At 38.4% G+C, this 15,401-nt stretch overlaps 1 protein-coding gene across 2 annotated transcripts in view; it reads left to right on the plus strand.

Annotated features, from left to right (window-relative positions):
* Positions 1–5,047: 5,047 nt before the first annotated feature.
* Positions 5,048–15,401, plus strand: part of CTNNA3 (catenin alpha 3) — a 464,394-nt gene continuing 454,040 nt past the window's right edge. For both annotated transcript variants that reach the window (XM_082765467.1, XM_082765468.1), the window contains exon 1: positions 5,048–5,147. The gene's annotated coding sequence lies outside the window, so the exon portion shown is untranslated. The remainder of the gene's footprint in view (positions 5,148–15,401) is intronic.

Below are 15,401 nucleotides of genomic sequence, written 5' to 3' on the forward strand. Positions count from 1 at the left end.
GTGAAAATTCCAGAAGATAGTTTGAAGAATTAAATCTCAAGCAATGAAAGTCTAGAACTTTGTGTCTTCTCGTTGTGTGGATCCCAAGAAGACATGAAAAAAAAAAAGGCTTCATGAACTGCAGGCACTGCTATTTCATTTCTACAGCTCATAGTTATGATTAATTTTGTTGTGTAAGCTTCTGTACTGCTAATTTCATACTACATGGCTTTTCAGTACTAGTGGGTAATGCCTTGTAAGCAGGCTGTTTTAAAGTAATAATGTATATTGATTGTATTAAATTATAGCTTATGGATTCAATTACAATTCTGACAAGTCTGATTAAATAACAACGTACAAATGTGAAATATATTAACTCCATTCAGTATTTCCATTAAAAGCAAATAAATTAGTAAAGCAACTGAAACTAGAAAGAAAAGACTAATTACTGAATTTACTTACAGATAATAGTTGAAGGCAAATGGACTGTCAGAATATTGGAATGTGCTGTCTGTAAAGGCTTATGTGCTGTAAAGGGAAAAAAAAAAAACAACAAAAAACTTGAGTTATTCTTTAAGTGATTTAATTGACAGCAGTGTGAAATTTTCTTAAAGAATGTTATTTTAAAAATCAGTTTTCTGTTTGTTTGTCTCTTGGCTTAGCATTGTCCAGATATTTAAGCAAATATGATTTTATATATATATATACACCGGTGGACCCAGGGATAACTCTAAGGTCCTGGGTCTGGTCACATTATTCTGTCTATGCCCTGATGCCATGCAGGGGCTAGACTCAGCCATTCACAAGTTAAACCTTTTTGATTTTGCTTCGGTTGGAACAAAATCCAGGTCCATGTGAAGTGTGAAACCCTGAATCAGCCAGGATGCTCAACCTGGTGACTGGGAACCCAGTCTGGGATGCACCACAAATTGCGTCCACCCACTGCAGACACGGATACCTTGTTCCATGATCTGAGATTAATTAAAAGGTCCAATGTACTTTGCCAGAAGGGCTGGGTCTGGTAAGGTCTAGCTTTTACTGAAGCTGTGAAATCCTATCCAGAATGTTCTATATCAGAGTATGTAAAAGCAGAACCTTGTGAACAAAAGAGAAAAATTATGACAATTTGTAAAACAGAGAGAAAAACCTACCACCTGACAAAATCCTCTGTCAGGAGTGTTACACAAACAGCGACATAACATTTGACCATAAAACAAACAAACAAACAACAATGCAAATAGGTTTCATGCATGTTTACACGTTCAATTCTCAACAGCTACCATGAGGAAATGAATCTGACAGAGTTATCCATAGTGGCATCTGTTCATGGAAGTTTAATTTTGCACTGCTGCAGCCCCAGGTCTTCCCACAAGCTCCCTCAGGTAATAGCTTTCTTGGTGGGCACCCTTTGCAAACATGCTGCGGCACAAAAGCTATTTCTCTCAGGGCTTTAAAATAGAAGCTTTTTTTTTTTTTTAACGAAACAGCAATTTGGCGAGTGGTGGGCAAGTTACTCGAGGGACATTCCCTCAGAAAATTACCTGTCAGCGGGCAAACCGCGATGGCGGGGAGGAGGCTCCTCAGAGCACCACATGCCGGGCGCGTGCACAGCCGTTGGGGCGGGGCCGTGTGCAGAGCTGTGGGCTGTGGAGGCGGGTGCGGGGAGCCGTTGGCGTGGGACCGTGCGCAGAGCTGTTCCCTCACAGGGCGGCAGCGCTTCGTCGAACGTTCCCATTCTCGCCTCTGTGGTTGCAGCGAGCTTTGTCGTCGTTCTGCTCCGGTTTGCGTGCGAGATAGAGCTGAGTGAGGAAGAGGAGGAGGATGGCAGGGAGTTTCCCCCTTTCTCCCCGTACTCCCCTCTTCGTCCGTCCTGTGGGGGGTGCGGGGGGAGGTGCTGCCTACCTCAGGTAATGGGGCATGGGCACCTGCAGCCTTCTGTGGAGGAGGATGAGGGCTGGGGGCAAGGGGTGAGTGAGGGGGGAACAGGGAGCTGGGCACATTAGGGCATAGGTGAGTGCGTCTTTAATGGGCTTTGGTTCAGACAGACCCTTTCATATATCATCTGGGAAGGCTCTCAAGTGCAAAGATGGTATCTGTGAATTTTATCCCTTACTGAAGAGGAAATGGAGCTCTGAGGGAGCCACATATCTAAACATGCGCCATGTTTACAGTAAATGAAATACAGAAAAAGGAGTAAACTCCAAATTTTATTTCATGATACATTTAGTGGAGTTTTCACGGTGAAATGAAGTGGTGATGATCCGTTTTTCTGTTTGGATGCCATTAGATTGCATTGACAAGTAAAATTTCACAGAACAAGAGATTAAAACCAGAGAAATTACTGAAAGATAACCTAGGTGTACAATTCTGAGGATTAAATTCAGTAGGGTGTAAAAGTTATGAGATAAACTAAAAATCATTAATAGATACTGTACATTAAAGAGGCTCACACAAGTCTCTTTTACAAGAAGGCTGTTATGGAGATCTGGAAGACAGACAAGGCAGAAAACTAGGGTATCATATATAGTGGTTTACAGTAATTCATGCTGTTAAAATATTTTTAGATACATACTTCAAAATTGGTGATGCTTACTTGTAGTAACACGTGCCGGCTACTGAAGCGTTCTGTTCTTAACCAGTTAAATGCAAGATCTAGTGAAAAATCCTTATAGCAGTAACTTTCTTGGAGGATTTGTTGAGGCAAAGGCAACTTGAGAATGATTATTCATAGAATATCCTGAGTTGGAAGGGATCCATAAGGATCATTGAGTCCAACTCCTGGCACCACAAAGGGCTACCCAAAAATTCAAGCCGTGTGACTACGATCACAGTCCAAATACTTAAACTCCAACAGGCTTGGTGCAGTGACTACTTTCCCGGGGAGCCTGTTACAGCATGCAAGAACCCTTTCAGTGAAGAACCTCTTCCTGATGTCCAGCCTAAACCTCCCCTGCCTCAGCTTGACACCATTCCCTCTGGTCCTATCACTGGTGACTGAAGAGAATAGATCGGCACCTTCCCCTCCACCCCCCCTCGTGAGGAAGCTGTAGACTGTGATGAAGTCTCCCCTCAGCCTCCTCTTCTCCAGGCTGAACAGGCCAAGTGACATCAGCCGCTCCTCTTATGTCTTCCCCTCTAGGCCCTTCACCATCTTCACCATCACCCATTAGTGGGTGTCTACAACCATGTTAGATGCTTTTGGTCTCTCACAGCATCCTCATATTCAGCCCTGGCATTCATGTTTGAGGTCTATGGCAGACCCATGGCATACTGGGTGCTTGTGAGATAAATGTCTTAAGCATCTTGTGCCATTTTAAACGCTAACAAAGTCAACTGAATTCCATTCCACATGATACAATGCAAATGGCAGGACAAAGAATGTGAAGTAAAACTGTTACTTCCTTCAACTCTTACTCATGTAATTATTAAAATAGGGAGGATCTCTGTTCACCAACATGGTTACTGACTTCTGGAAAAAAAGTACTGGTGCAGTTAAAAAGATTCAAAAGTATAGTGAATATCTGGATAAATTTCACTTGCCTATTTTAAATCTTCCAATTAAATGACTTGCTTTTTTGTTTCAGAAAACTTAACTTTCGATAATGTTTATGAAGTAAATAAGAATTTAGAAATTCTGAGAAAATCTGTTTTGATTAACAGCAATTAGTAATATTTAAGCTTGGTTTGCATCACAGTTTTGACACGGTGCTCAGGAAGTTGAATCTTAATTAGTGTAGCTGCTCTCTTCTGTGGCTGTTGTTGTTCATGCCTTTGAAAGTCATGAGTTGGAGCTGAGCAAAGAAAGAATTATCTTCCCAGGTCGATTCTTAAAATTCTGAATTACAAATGAAATAGTAAGTTTAATATAACAGTACCAGGTCCGTTTCCCCATAATAAAGAATCTGGAAAAAGACTTTTTCATGTAGAAAAGTTCCCTTTGTTTCTATGAATAATGTTTGAAGCTTTTGCAGGGGGGAAGAAATGTTCTGTATACAATATCACCTTTACCTGACTTTTAAATGTTCTGTGCAGATTTTAAGTGCAGAAGGTGCTACTGAAGTCAGTTGGCTGTTGCATGACAGAGTCCAATAGATAGATCTTGTTTCATCCCCTCCAACTGTCTCAGTACTGTCTCTTAATGTCTGTCCCAGTCTTGTGTTTTCCTCACCTGTGAATAATCACAATATGTACTCATTGTTCCTCTGGTTTCTCTTTTTTTTTTTTCATGCAGTTGAGTGCCTCCAGTATTCTTCAGGTGGTGTCAGATTACCTCAGCCTTCAGGATGTCTGTGCCCTTTTCACCTCCAAAACAACTAAAAATAACCAAACCGTTTTGGCTGAAATTTTCCAAAAAGAAAATTCAGCCTTACACAACCTGTACTGTCTGAAAACCTGAACAAAGCCATTAAAATCTTAAGCAGTAGAATAGATGTTTTTTTCTGCAGAATTAAGAGAAGCATTGAATAGCTTCTGCCCTTTTTAAACTTGCTTCTTTTTTTTTTTTTTTTTTTTTTTGAACATGAATATTTCTGTATAATGCAGTACGAGTTTCTCAAATCTGCTATAATTCTTATTTAGCAAAACTTCACTGTACCTGTTTTAAATGGCTACCTTGGTGGAAAATACTATAAATGTAGTTTTATTCATGTGGAAATACATTCTGAGTGTTTTGTGATACAAAGGTAAATGAAAACTCATGTAAATCGTGTTTTGTGTGAAAGTTCCCGGTATGTATGGAACTGTATTTGACCTGAGTTTCATAGTAATGGCCTTTGCTTTCATTCTTCCATTTTGCCCTCCCATGTTCAACCTCAAACTCACTGATTTCTGAGGGGGCTTTACTGTTGGCTTCAACGGCATCTGATTGAATGTCTAAAAGCTCAGTAACAGACCACATTCCAAGACTAATAATGAGACTGGGCTTTTTTTAAGCACTGTTTTCAGTAACAAGTTGTCAGTAATGTCAGGAACATACAGCTTGGGAGGAGGTCCCAAATGGATACTCTCCTCCCTGTTCTGACTCTTCCCCTCCTGCTTTTTTTGTAGGCAAGGAAGGGCAGGCAGTCATTTGCTGTCTCACTCTCTGTGCCTCTAAAGTCAAGCACCATCAAGAGGAGTTCTTCACTGAGTTGTTTCTGGGATCTTGTCTTAGAGTCTTGATTTGAAAGGTAAGATTAAAAAGAAATGAATTTTCCATGTAGCGAAGGAACGTGAGGCTTTGAGTTAAACTAGTCATTAAATAATCACTTTGAGGCCTGAGTTAAAAGGATGAGAAAGGATGAGTTTTCTGAACATGCTTCCTAGAAAAAAACTTATGAACATGATTTTTTTTTTTTTTTCATGTTCTAAATACTCAAAATGATGATACTGCCACTTCAAGCCAGTAGCCAAAGGTGTCCAGTGGGTAGGTGTATTTTCCAAATAGGAAAACAATATCAGAATATTGTTAAAGGAAAGATAAAATGTTGTGTGAATGCTGTTACTGTATCAAAGATTTACTTCCTTGTACTTGGAATTTTGCTTATAATGTTAGGAAGGTTTATGTAAATGTACATTTATCACCTACGGTTGAAAATACAGGGCAATTTTATACAATTATTTGTTATTAAGATATAATAGATACTGGTTTCTAAGTGAGGTGTAATATGTATACCAAGACTGTTTTCAGTTATGTAAAGTGTATTTGGGTTTTTATTAAAGATGTGAGGTATGTGCAGACCTAGTAAAGCCCCAAAGACTTAAAACAGCAAAGAATTAAGCCTGGTGATCAGCATTTAGAAAAAGTATGTAATGAATTGTTGCTCTTCTCTCCTATTCCTAATTGGTTGGTATTAGGAAATTAATTTATTTTAAAACAATTTTTATGGGGTTATTCTTCATCAAATGCCCATTGTATTAGAATGAGTGTAGGAGTCAAAAGGGGCAGAATTATCGCTAATCAATAGTTTTGAAGCTGTTTCACCAGAAACAGTGCATCAGGTAAGTAGGGTTTCTCTTCTGAGCCACTCTTTGATTTGAAAATTGTTGTTGGAGTTAATAGAGGAAATAAGGTGCCTTGCTGTGCCAGGAGCCCCACCAGAAGAATGAATACGTGTGCCTTAAAATCACAGGTCTGTACACGCATATCGTTTTGTTTAAATACCGTTTCTTTATCCCCATTTTTTTTAGTTAACACCTTTGTAGGTGCTTCCTGATGAGCTAGCTGCTTGCAGGCATCCACAATGGTGTGGTTTCTCTTTTTTTTTCATGTATTTCTCAAAATGAACGCGTGCCTAAAAAACAGTGATTTTATGTGCTACTGTTATTTTTGAGGTTGATTCCTGGATGTCAGGAGGCAGCAGGGAGAAAATTAAACTGTTTGGGTTGCTGAAGAAGATGAAGAATGCAAATCTTTATGGATTATAGTAATTTGAAAATAGTTGCATAAAATGGTACATGATGGTGAGGCATCATGGGTAACACTTGGGTATGAAACATTCTCTTTTGAAAATTAGCAACCCTAAAAAGACAGGGAAAAGCATCTTTTAACTCATTGCAATGGAGTAAGAAATAAACATCTGTTACACAAAACATTATAAACGTTGCAGTAGATAACCCCCAACAGATAACAAAAAGGATAAATGGAGGAGCTACACTTAACAGGAAAAACATTAAATCTTACAGTAGTGCATTGTGGAAATTGTTGTTTAGTGATGTGTTTTTTTCTCCCATGAGCTGAACAATATCCTATTTTTAGGGGAAGGTCAACTTGAACTTTATTTGAACAGTCTCTGGTTCTGAATAGAGATAGAAACACTTTAAGAGTGATAACAGAGGGGAGGGCTTGAAGCCAAACCTTCTTAACCTATCATTACCAGCACAGGATAGCCATCCATGGAGGAACTGGAAGCCACTTAAAGAGAAAGGGGTGCTTGTTCGAGGGTCAAAGTGCATGCAATGAAAATAGCCCAGAGGTTTGTTCATATGTAAAGTACATACATACATATATATATATATATCCTTTTTTTCAGACCCACTCTGTATTCTTTTCGTAAAATATTCATGAAAACCTTCTCTTTTTGAATGAAATGGTGCCATTTGATGTCATGCTGCCTTTTTTTCTGAAGTAAATACTGTTTAGGTATTTTAAACATTGCAACTGTAGTTCTGAGACAAAAATTCAGTTCCTGGAAAGATGTACCTTGGAGGGAAGTGTTACGAATATAGGATTGTTACAGTATCTATGAACCAAGAAGGAGCGTTTTGATTCTGTTCTCAGTGGTGTATATCCTCTAGAATTTCAGTGGTATCAGGGGAATTATTTAGTTTACTGCTAATAAAATTGCAACACTGTGAGACCTGCAGGTCTCTCTAGTGATACCTCAGTGGAGGAGGTTTTCCTTGCTGAGGCTGTAGACTCGGGACCATAGCACACATTTCTGGATACTTGTTGGTTGAAGTGTCTGGCATGACACATGGTTGAGTCTGGCATGCTAGTGCAAAGCCAACTGCTCTGCAGCTGGTCAGACCATAGGATTCACACCTCTGCTGGAATGTCTCCTAGAACTCGTCAGTGTGTTGCAACTGGCTGTGAGAGAGAGAGTGCATTCACCCAAGGCAGTAATTTTGATAGTATATTTAAGGGAGAAGAATGTGTTAGCTGATGTTACTAAGAATAAGAAATAATAGTATCTGAATACCTTTGACCTGAGTATCGAAGAAGAAATTATATTCTTTAGATTTATATTACAAATTGTGGTCAGAAATGTTTTTTTTACTCTTGAGCCTGTTTTACTGGCCACAGTTAAAGTGGGAGTAAGGTGCTCTAGTGACTAGGGATTGCATCCCTGATTTTGCCACTGGCATCCTGTATGGTCATAAGCAAATAACTTCTTGGGGATTCTCTTTGCTTGACTTAAGTACTGAAAGATGACCTCTACATGCAAAAGTGCTTGATGGAATGCACGATATGAAAAGTAGGCATGACTGTTTCTCAAGGAAAAGTGAGTACATCCAGAATGTTACAGTCCTGGGAAAAATCATAACCTGGTATCTCACAAGATGTCAGACATTTTGCAAGAGACATGTTCTCCGACTGAGGTATAACGTGTTCCCCATCTCAAACATTTTTTTCTATAAACCTTAACTGAAGCTTTTCACACCATTAGTTCAGTCACAAGCTGTTCCTCACCACGTGGAATCTTCTGTATCCAGTAAGAACTAGGCTAATACTGCGTTCTTTTTCTTGGTAGATTCATTTTAAGGGATGATGTGTGATAATCTCTAGTTATTTATGCTGAGAACAATGTTGAAAAATTTGGTAGAAATGTTGTGTCCATTGGAATTCCATCTGTTTTTCAGATGTGGTTAAAGTTGGCCAAAGGATTAAAAAGAATGAAATACAGAGGGGTGAAAAAAGTTTAGAATAAATACTCTTTATTTATTTTTTTACCCTCAGCATTAAAAATATCTTTTGGCTACTTCATTGTAAATGTACCTCTAAATGCAAAGACTGTTAGTAGCCTTCAGTTAGTCAATTCTTGCCACCTTCTTCAGTTCTCTGGCTATTTTTTTGTTTGTGCTGCCTTTGCTTTAGCAGATGTTTTTCCTGTTGCTAATGATAAGAAATGACAATCTGAAGTAGTTAGGGTGTAACCTGACAGCTTTATATGGAAATCTGATTTGCCAGGTGCATTAAGGATTTTCCCCAGTGTTAAATGAATGATGTTCTCCCACGGTGTTGGAAGTATTGTTCCATTCCAGTGCATGGTCTGGCTCTTGAAGTACAGCAGGCATTTTGCAAACAAAACTAGTACATTTTAACAGAAAATTCCTGTGTTTCTCAGTATCTTTTTTTCATGCATCAGCTAGAGGATTAAGTAAAAATACAGCCACTGTTTTTGTTGCTGCTGATTTGTGCTTCCTATACCTTACTCTTTAGAAAAAAATGGTTACAAATTTAAAAAAGGGTGTTTTCACCAATTGATGGAGCTATTACATAATAAATATGAATTAAAGACAAAGCATTCTTTTAAATACTTTCAGCAATGCATCATGTCTTAGAAATCCACAGGTGTGCTATGCACGTGTATCTTGGTCACAAATACTTATCTACCCTATAGGCCCATGCATTTTATGAAATTGATAGGATAATATATTGTATGCCAGTGTTGAGTAACATGCAACGGGGGGGGAAAGAAAACAAAATTGGTGCCAAGTGACTGGATAAGAGCCTTATGAATCCTTTTGCTGTCCAGTTCGAAAGTCTGAGTCATTGCCTTGAGACAGAAGTTGGCATACAACCAAAATATATGGGGAAACAATAGCCATGCTGAAAATCGTGAGAAATAAGCACCAGATGTATGAGTAATGGCATGTTTCATGTCATGTAATTGTTCAAATTTGTTTTTATTAAAAGGGTTTTTAACCTTTTTCTTTTTTTCTCATGTCTCTGCACTCGAATATAGCTTTAAGGATGCCCATCCCCCTGCCACCCCTTCAGCAGCCGCTGTGTCCCGTCAGTCATCCTGAAATACACTGGATTGCTTGTCAGGCAGTCCCTTGCAGATGCCTCAGAAGCCAAATAGTGAGCCAGACAGTTGCACTGAAGCTCCTAACACAAGGATATTTAATAGGCAGTTGCTTTAGTTCTGAATATGGACCGTTTGTATTCTAGGATAGGTGAGTGATGTGCTATTAGTTTTCTAATGACTTAGCAGGAAATGGGTTCTAAAGTTAACTTTTCCTAACTTGCAGAATATCTTTGGCTCTGCCTTCTGACACTGACTAGTTCATCTATGCCTGTGTACAGTTTACTTACTACCTGCAGTTTTCAGACTATGTCTATGTTCACGTTATGTTGCAGGTTGATATAAATTTTCACTTGTCTTTAGAGTGTCTTTTTTTCTTACACCAGAACACTTGGCATTTTCAGTTTGGATGCCTCTGCTGACAAGACAAAATTCTTGTTTTAAGTTTGCAGCACTTGTAGAAGTGTGCAGGTGGTTCCTTTTCTGGCTCTTCAGAGACAGAACTGTATCTTGTGACACATGCTTAACATCCTAAGTGTTGTAAGAGCTGTTGGTCTACAGTGCTGAAATTGCCTACTGTAAAGGTTAATGTAACCAAGTGTGAGGTTATAGCAGGCTTTTACCAAAATATCTTACAGTCAAGATCTGTGCTGTAGTTAGAGGGCATATAATATGGGAGTAGCTATATATTTCAAAAAAAAATTAATCATCTGTGTGTTATGCACCAAAATTTCATTGCTATATGAAGAAGTTGTGGAAGGTCAGAAGTTTACTTTCTAAGTGGAAATGTCAGAAAAAGCCCCAGAATGGTCTTTACTGCCTGCATATTTTTCTTTCTGTCTCATAGTATAATATATATAAAAAAAATAATCAAATACTGATTTACTAATATGATAAATAACACTAACAAAGAGATTGATAAGTTAAAGATACATGGTCAGAGTGTCAATATAAAGTTTGCACTCTCCACTGCATTTGCTTGCAAGTTTATTTTCCTATTTTGTCTGCTTAAAGGAAGCATTAGAATTGTAGGGAGAGGAACAACTAGAATCAGGAATTGAGCCTTTTAAGTAGATTATACCTTAGAATATAATGAAAATTTCCAGAAAGCAACTTTTGCCATTGATTTTCAGTTAATGATAATTTATGAGCCTGCCTCAAGGCAAGGAAAAAAAAAAGAGCCATTGTTGAGTTGAAAAACCAGCAGAGTGAGGACTGGAGCAAAGAATAAAAATGCCTATGTTAGGCAACATGTTATAGTTTAACAATCTAAAAACACAGAAGGTAAAGTCAAAGCATGTGGAGATTTTTCTGATCCTCAAAAGTGCAATTGGATTTGTAACACTGCAAATTTGAGACTGTTCAGTGGTAGGATGCTGGAGCAGAATGATCTTTAGTAAGAGGAAGTGACTATAATTAAACTGTACTTAATCTGCCAAATTTTATGAAAGGTCTGACCGTCAGAGGTGATCTGTAGTGTAGGAAGATGCCCTGAGAGAAAAGGGGGCAGCTCTTGCTGCAAGCAGCAAAGGTATAACTTCTGAATTTTGAGGAGAGCAGCTGTTAATACCCTTTTACCAGTGACTTGAAGTCTCTACAAACTTAAAGCATGACTGTATGTGTAGAAAAAATAACCTGGCAATCATCTTGTGGTTTCTTCAAATATCAGTAGAAGCATGAAATGCTGTCTATATCCAGTTCTTACTTGTCTCCTTGCAACTGATGCATGTCTTGCCCAGAAAGAATTCACAACAGAATCAATATAATCTATTTGCAACTGTTATGATGGATTTCAAAAAGTACCCATATTCTGGGAGGCTTGCGAAAATCATGTCAAAGATGAGGGTTGTGAACCAGCAATATCAGATTTAAAACAAACTTTTTTGGTGTGAGTAGAAGGGAGATTGATTGTAGTGATGTAGAGGACCACTAAATTCATGAATTGCATATAGCAAGAAAAGACTTATTTTTAAGGATATGGTTTGTTTTGATGCAATCCTGTAGAATTTGGACGAGAGTCTTTTATTGAATTAAATGACCTTTTTACTCAATGGCGAATGCAGCAAAAAAACTTTCCATCAGTGTGGATGCTTCTTTGTTATATGGGCTGTACCAGTGTGCTGACAGGTAGGCACAGAAATGACGTACACTCTGTGTGCCAGTACTGCATTATCAACCAAAAGTGTGTGCACTACTGGTGTATTATGGAAGAGACACATTAAACAGCTATTAAATAGGAATGCAAATACAACTATCAAAGAGGAATGCAATATAAAGAAGCCAGGGAGTGTAGCAGGTATTTTAAAACTTTTATTCTAAACAATGACTTTGTTTTTAAAACATGTATTTTTAACATATTCAAGATAGCCTTTCCTATGACCGAATGCTACTGAGTGATAAAGGTGATCTGAAGTATTTTATTGTTTGGGTACATGTGGTATAGTTAACTGCAGATTTGTGAAGCTGAAAGAACTGTTACATTGAAAGGTGAAGTCACAAGCTACAGAAATGAGTATAACGTGCAAACATAACCTACATTTTTATTCTCAGTACAGCTTTGTAATCTTAGAAAGTCATTGTCAGTTTTCAAAAATTGTATTGCAATTAGAACTCAAAGAAACAAGAGCTGAGCTTTGAAACAATAAATGCAGTCCTAGCAGAAGAGAAGTATAAACAGATACTGTTAAGATTACTTTGTCAGGATGCCAGCTGAGGTAGTTGCCCGCTATTTCTTGCCTGAATTTAGCTCTCCTTACAAATAGTCAAGGCTGTGGCAGTGATAAGGATGAAATGAACAGAGTATTTTAGTCATGAGTCAAATTGTTCCCTAATGTCAGTGTTGATTTCAATTCAATGAGAGACCAAGTCTAGTTCTGTGACAGGATGAAAGTCTAGGAATGAATCACAGGCCCTGCTTTAGTGTGTAGCAAAACTTGCAGATGGCTGCAGCTTCATTAAAATGAGTCAATGGACTCGAAATAATTAGTATGGATTAAAACTGGATGCTACTTAGATGCATTACCTGAGTGCAATGCCTTTGGCTTCAGCAATTTTGTGCTTGCCATATAGGGTTTCCAGGTGCAATTAGTTGCTGGTTCACCTGTTACCATTTTGTTATTGAAATATTCCTAATGGAGCCAGAACCTGGATGCTTCCATGTAAGTAAGTAGCTATGCCCACTTTTTAATGGGGACTGGCTCTCACTGACAGTTTTTCAGGAGTAGTGTTAATTTATATAATCTGTTCCCATGCTCTGGAACAACCTGTGGAGAGTTGACTCTATGAAGAGTCAACTCTATGGAGAGTTGAGGAGAAAGTGGTTACTTCTAAATATTAGAATGTAAGCATTTGGGAAATATTTTCCTGAATACAGATAACTGAAACCAAGTAAGTGTTTTTCTAAACCAGTTCCAGTATTGGTCTCAGGGTATGTGTATACCATGTTGTATTTTTATCAGTCAGATGCATGATGCTATCGTATTTGAATAACAAAATTAATTTGCCCCAGAAAAAAACAAAACAAAACAAAACACAACCCACAACTTTTAAATTATGACTGTGTCTTTCCTGGTTGCTTTTGTGTGGGCATCTTCTACTGTATAAGGTGACTGAAAATGTGACATAAACTATAGAGTGCAAAACAAATGTTTGTTGACTAATAGGTACAATAGAGAGCTAGGACTGGTAAGCCACCAAACAAAGCATTAATAGTGCCTCTGTCCCCAGTGTTATCAGTTGCCAGATGGTTACCAGTCAGATGGGAAATGTTTGGTTTCTGTTGTTTCTGTGTAGTGGACTGCTCCTTCAATATGGAGTTTCTCTCTTCCAGCTCTCCCTTTTTCACTCATCATGTAGTGGTTTGGGTTGGAAGGGATTAGTTCTAACTCCCCTGCCATGGGCAGGGACCCCTCCCACCAGACCAGGTTGCTCCAAGCTTCACCCAACCTGGCCTTAAACACTTCCAGGGATGGGGCATTCACAGTTTCTCTGGCCAACCTGGGTCAGTGCATCACCACCCTCACAGTAAAGAATTTCAATTGAATAGCTAATCTAAGTCTTCCCTCTTTTAGATTAAAGGTATCATCCCTTGTGCTATCATTGCACTTCCTGATAAAGAGCCCATCTCCATAAACTTTTAATATCAGTGCTTTTTCCTCTAGATTTATTAGGCTTTTAAATATTACCATTTTTGACAATTACATGTGAGATTTTACTTTGATCTTTTCAGTTTTCCATGTAAAAGTTTGAAAAGATCTGTCAAATAAATAAAAAGTGCATCCTTAAAAGGGTCCTAGGTTAGGGATATGCCTTCTGATATCCCTCAAACAGTTCTGGATGCTGGACATGTATGGGAAGAATGAACCATAGGAAATAGGCTTGCATGTCCTCACTGTATAGCCTGGCCATGACAAGTGTACTGAGCTGGATGGACAGTTATGCTGATCCAGTGAGATGTTTATTACGTTGAATGTGCTTGTTTGTATTTTGAGTTTAACTTCTGATATCTTCTGCCTTTCCTGGTTCTCATTGGTCTGAAATACTGAAAACACTACTTGAACAACATATGGAAACAGTGTTTTGCTTTCTGGGAGCATTTCTTAGCCACCAGTGTCTACAGCTACACTGTGATTTTAACCTGATTCTGTCCTAGCTAAGTGGATAAGTAAGTACTTTACATTGAGTGGAAAAGAATCAACAGTAGATACTGAGTCGTCCAGCTCAAATTCATTTCTAATGGCTGCAATGAGGTTGTGGGAATAAGAGGTGGGATTTGTCTTCTTGGCATACATACAACTTTATCCCATGAGATACACACGTTAATCTGAGCTAGCAGAAGAGCTGCAGCTCCTTTGACTAGGAGTGATCTGCGTTTCTGAAGTGGTGAATGATGGTGTGTGTGCAGGGTCAGTTCCCTTCAAACAGAAGGGTAAGTTGCATTGGAGTCTCTTAAAACTGGGGGAGTAGTCTACTTACTGATTCTTTGGACAGAAAGAGAACCACAGATGCCAGTAATTTTGGCTTCCTCGTTTTTTCTTACGAGTGTCTAAGAACTAAGTGTATAAAATGTGGCCACATGATTAGTGTTGACATTTCTCTTTTTCTGCAAATTTCTATGGAAGGAAAAGTGTAGTTCTAGTCAACATCATGTCAGGTTTTTGTTCTATATCTTTTGACTTGGAAATAGAATTAAAACTGAAAAATCAGTTCTTTGCATACTCTCAATTCATTGTGTGCAACTGAATTGTGGGGAACCTAGAGCTGCATCTTGTGTAGTTAGCAGTAAAGCACTAAACTTAGTACTCGTTACTGGGAATGGCAAAAACCTAATTCATCTCTACCCTTAATGCTTTAATTGTCATTCATACTATCTTTGTTTGCAAGTGAAATGTGTATACCTATTATGAAATACTTTGGCACAATTCCTATACGATTTGGTATAGAAACCTTAAATCTACAGTGTTGTGTTAAATCAATGCTAGGTTCACCAGAAGGTGACAATACATCTTTTTAGCTTGCACAGTCGAACTACCTTATTACTTTATTATACAGCATCTATGGTTCTAATAAGTCCTGCTTAAAAAGGACAGATATCCATTACTTGTGTGTTTGAAGTCTTTATTGGATAAAATGGCTTTGCAGAGCTATGTTTTATGGGAACCTAAGTTGCTGGAAAATTAAGTCTTTTATTTTGGAGCAATAATTAGTTGCATTCCTACTAAAGCATGGTTATAATTCTTTGCTGGCACGCGCACATTTCATTGCAGCTAAGGGCCTCAACCAGGATGTGGTGAACTGAGTGAAAACCCTGAAATTAACATCAGTGGGCTTTGGATCAAGCTCCTAATGAACGATTGATTCACTTTAAAGCCCTTACTTAGCTTTAACTCCATCTTACTGACTTCAGTTATAGGT

Source organism: Aythya marila (genome assembly GCF_965140915.1).
Source record: "Aythya marila genome assembly, chromosome: 7".
In the NCBI taxonomy this organism is placed as follows: Eukaryota; Metazoa; Chordata; class Aves; order Anseriformes; family Anatidae; genus Aythya; species Aythya marila.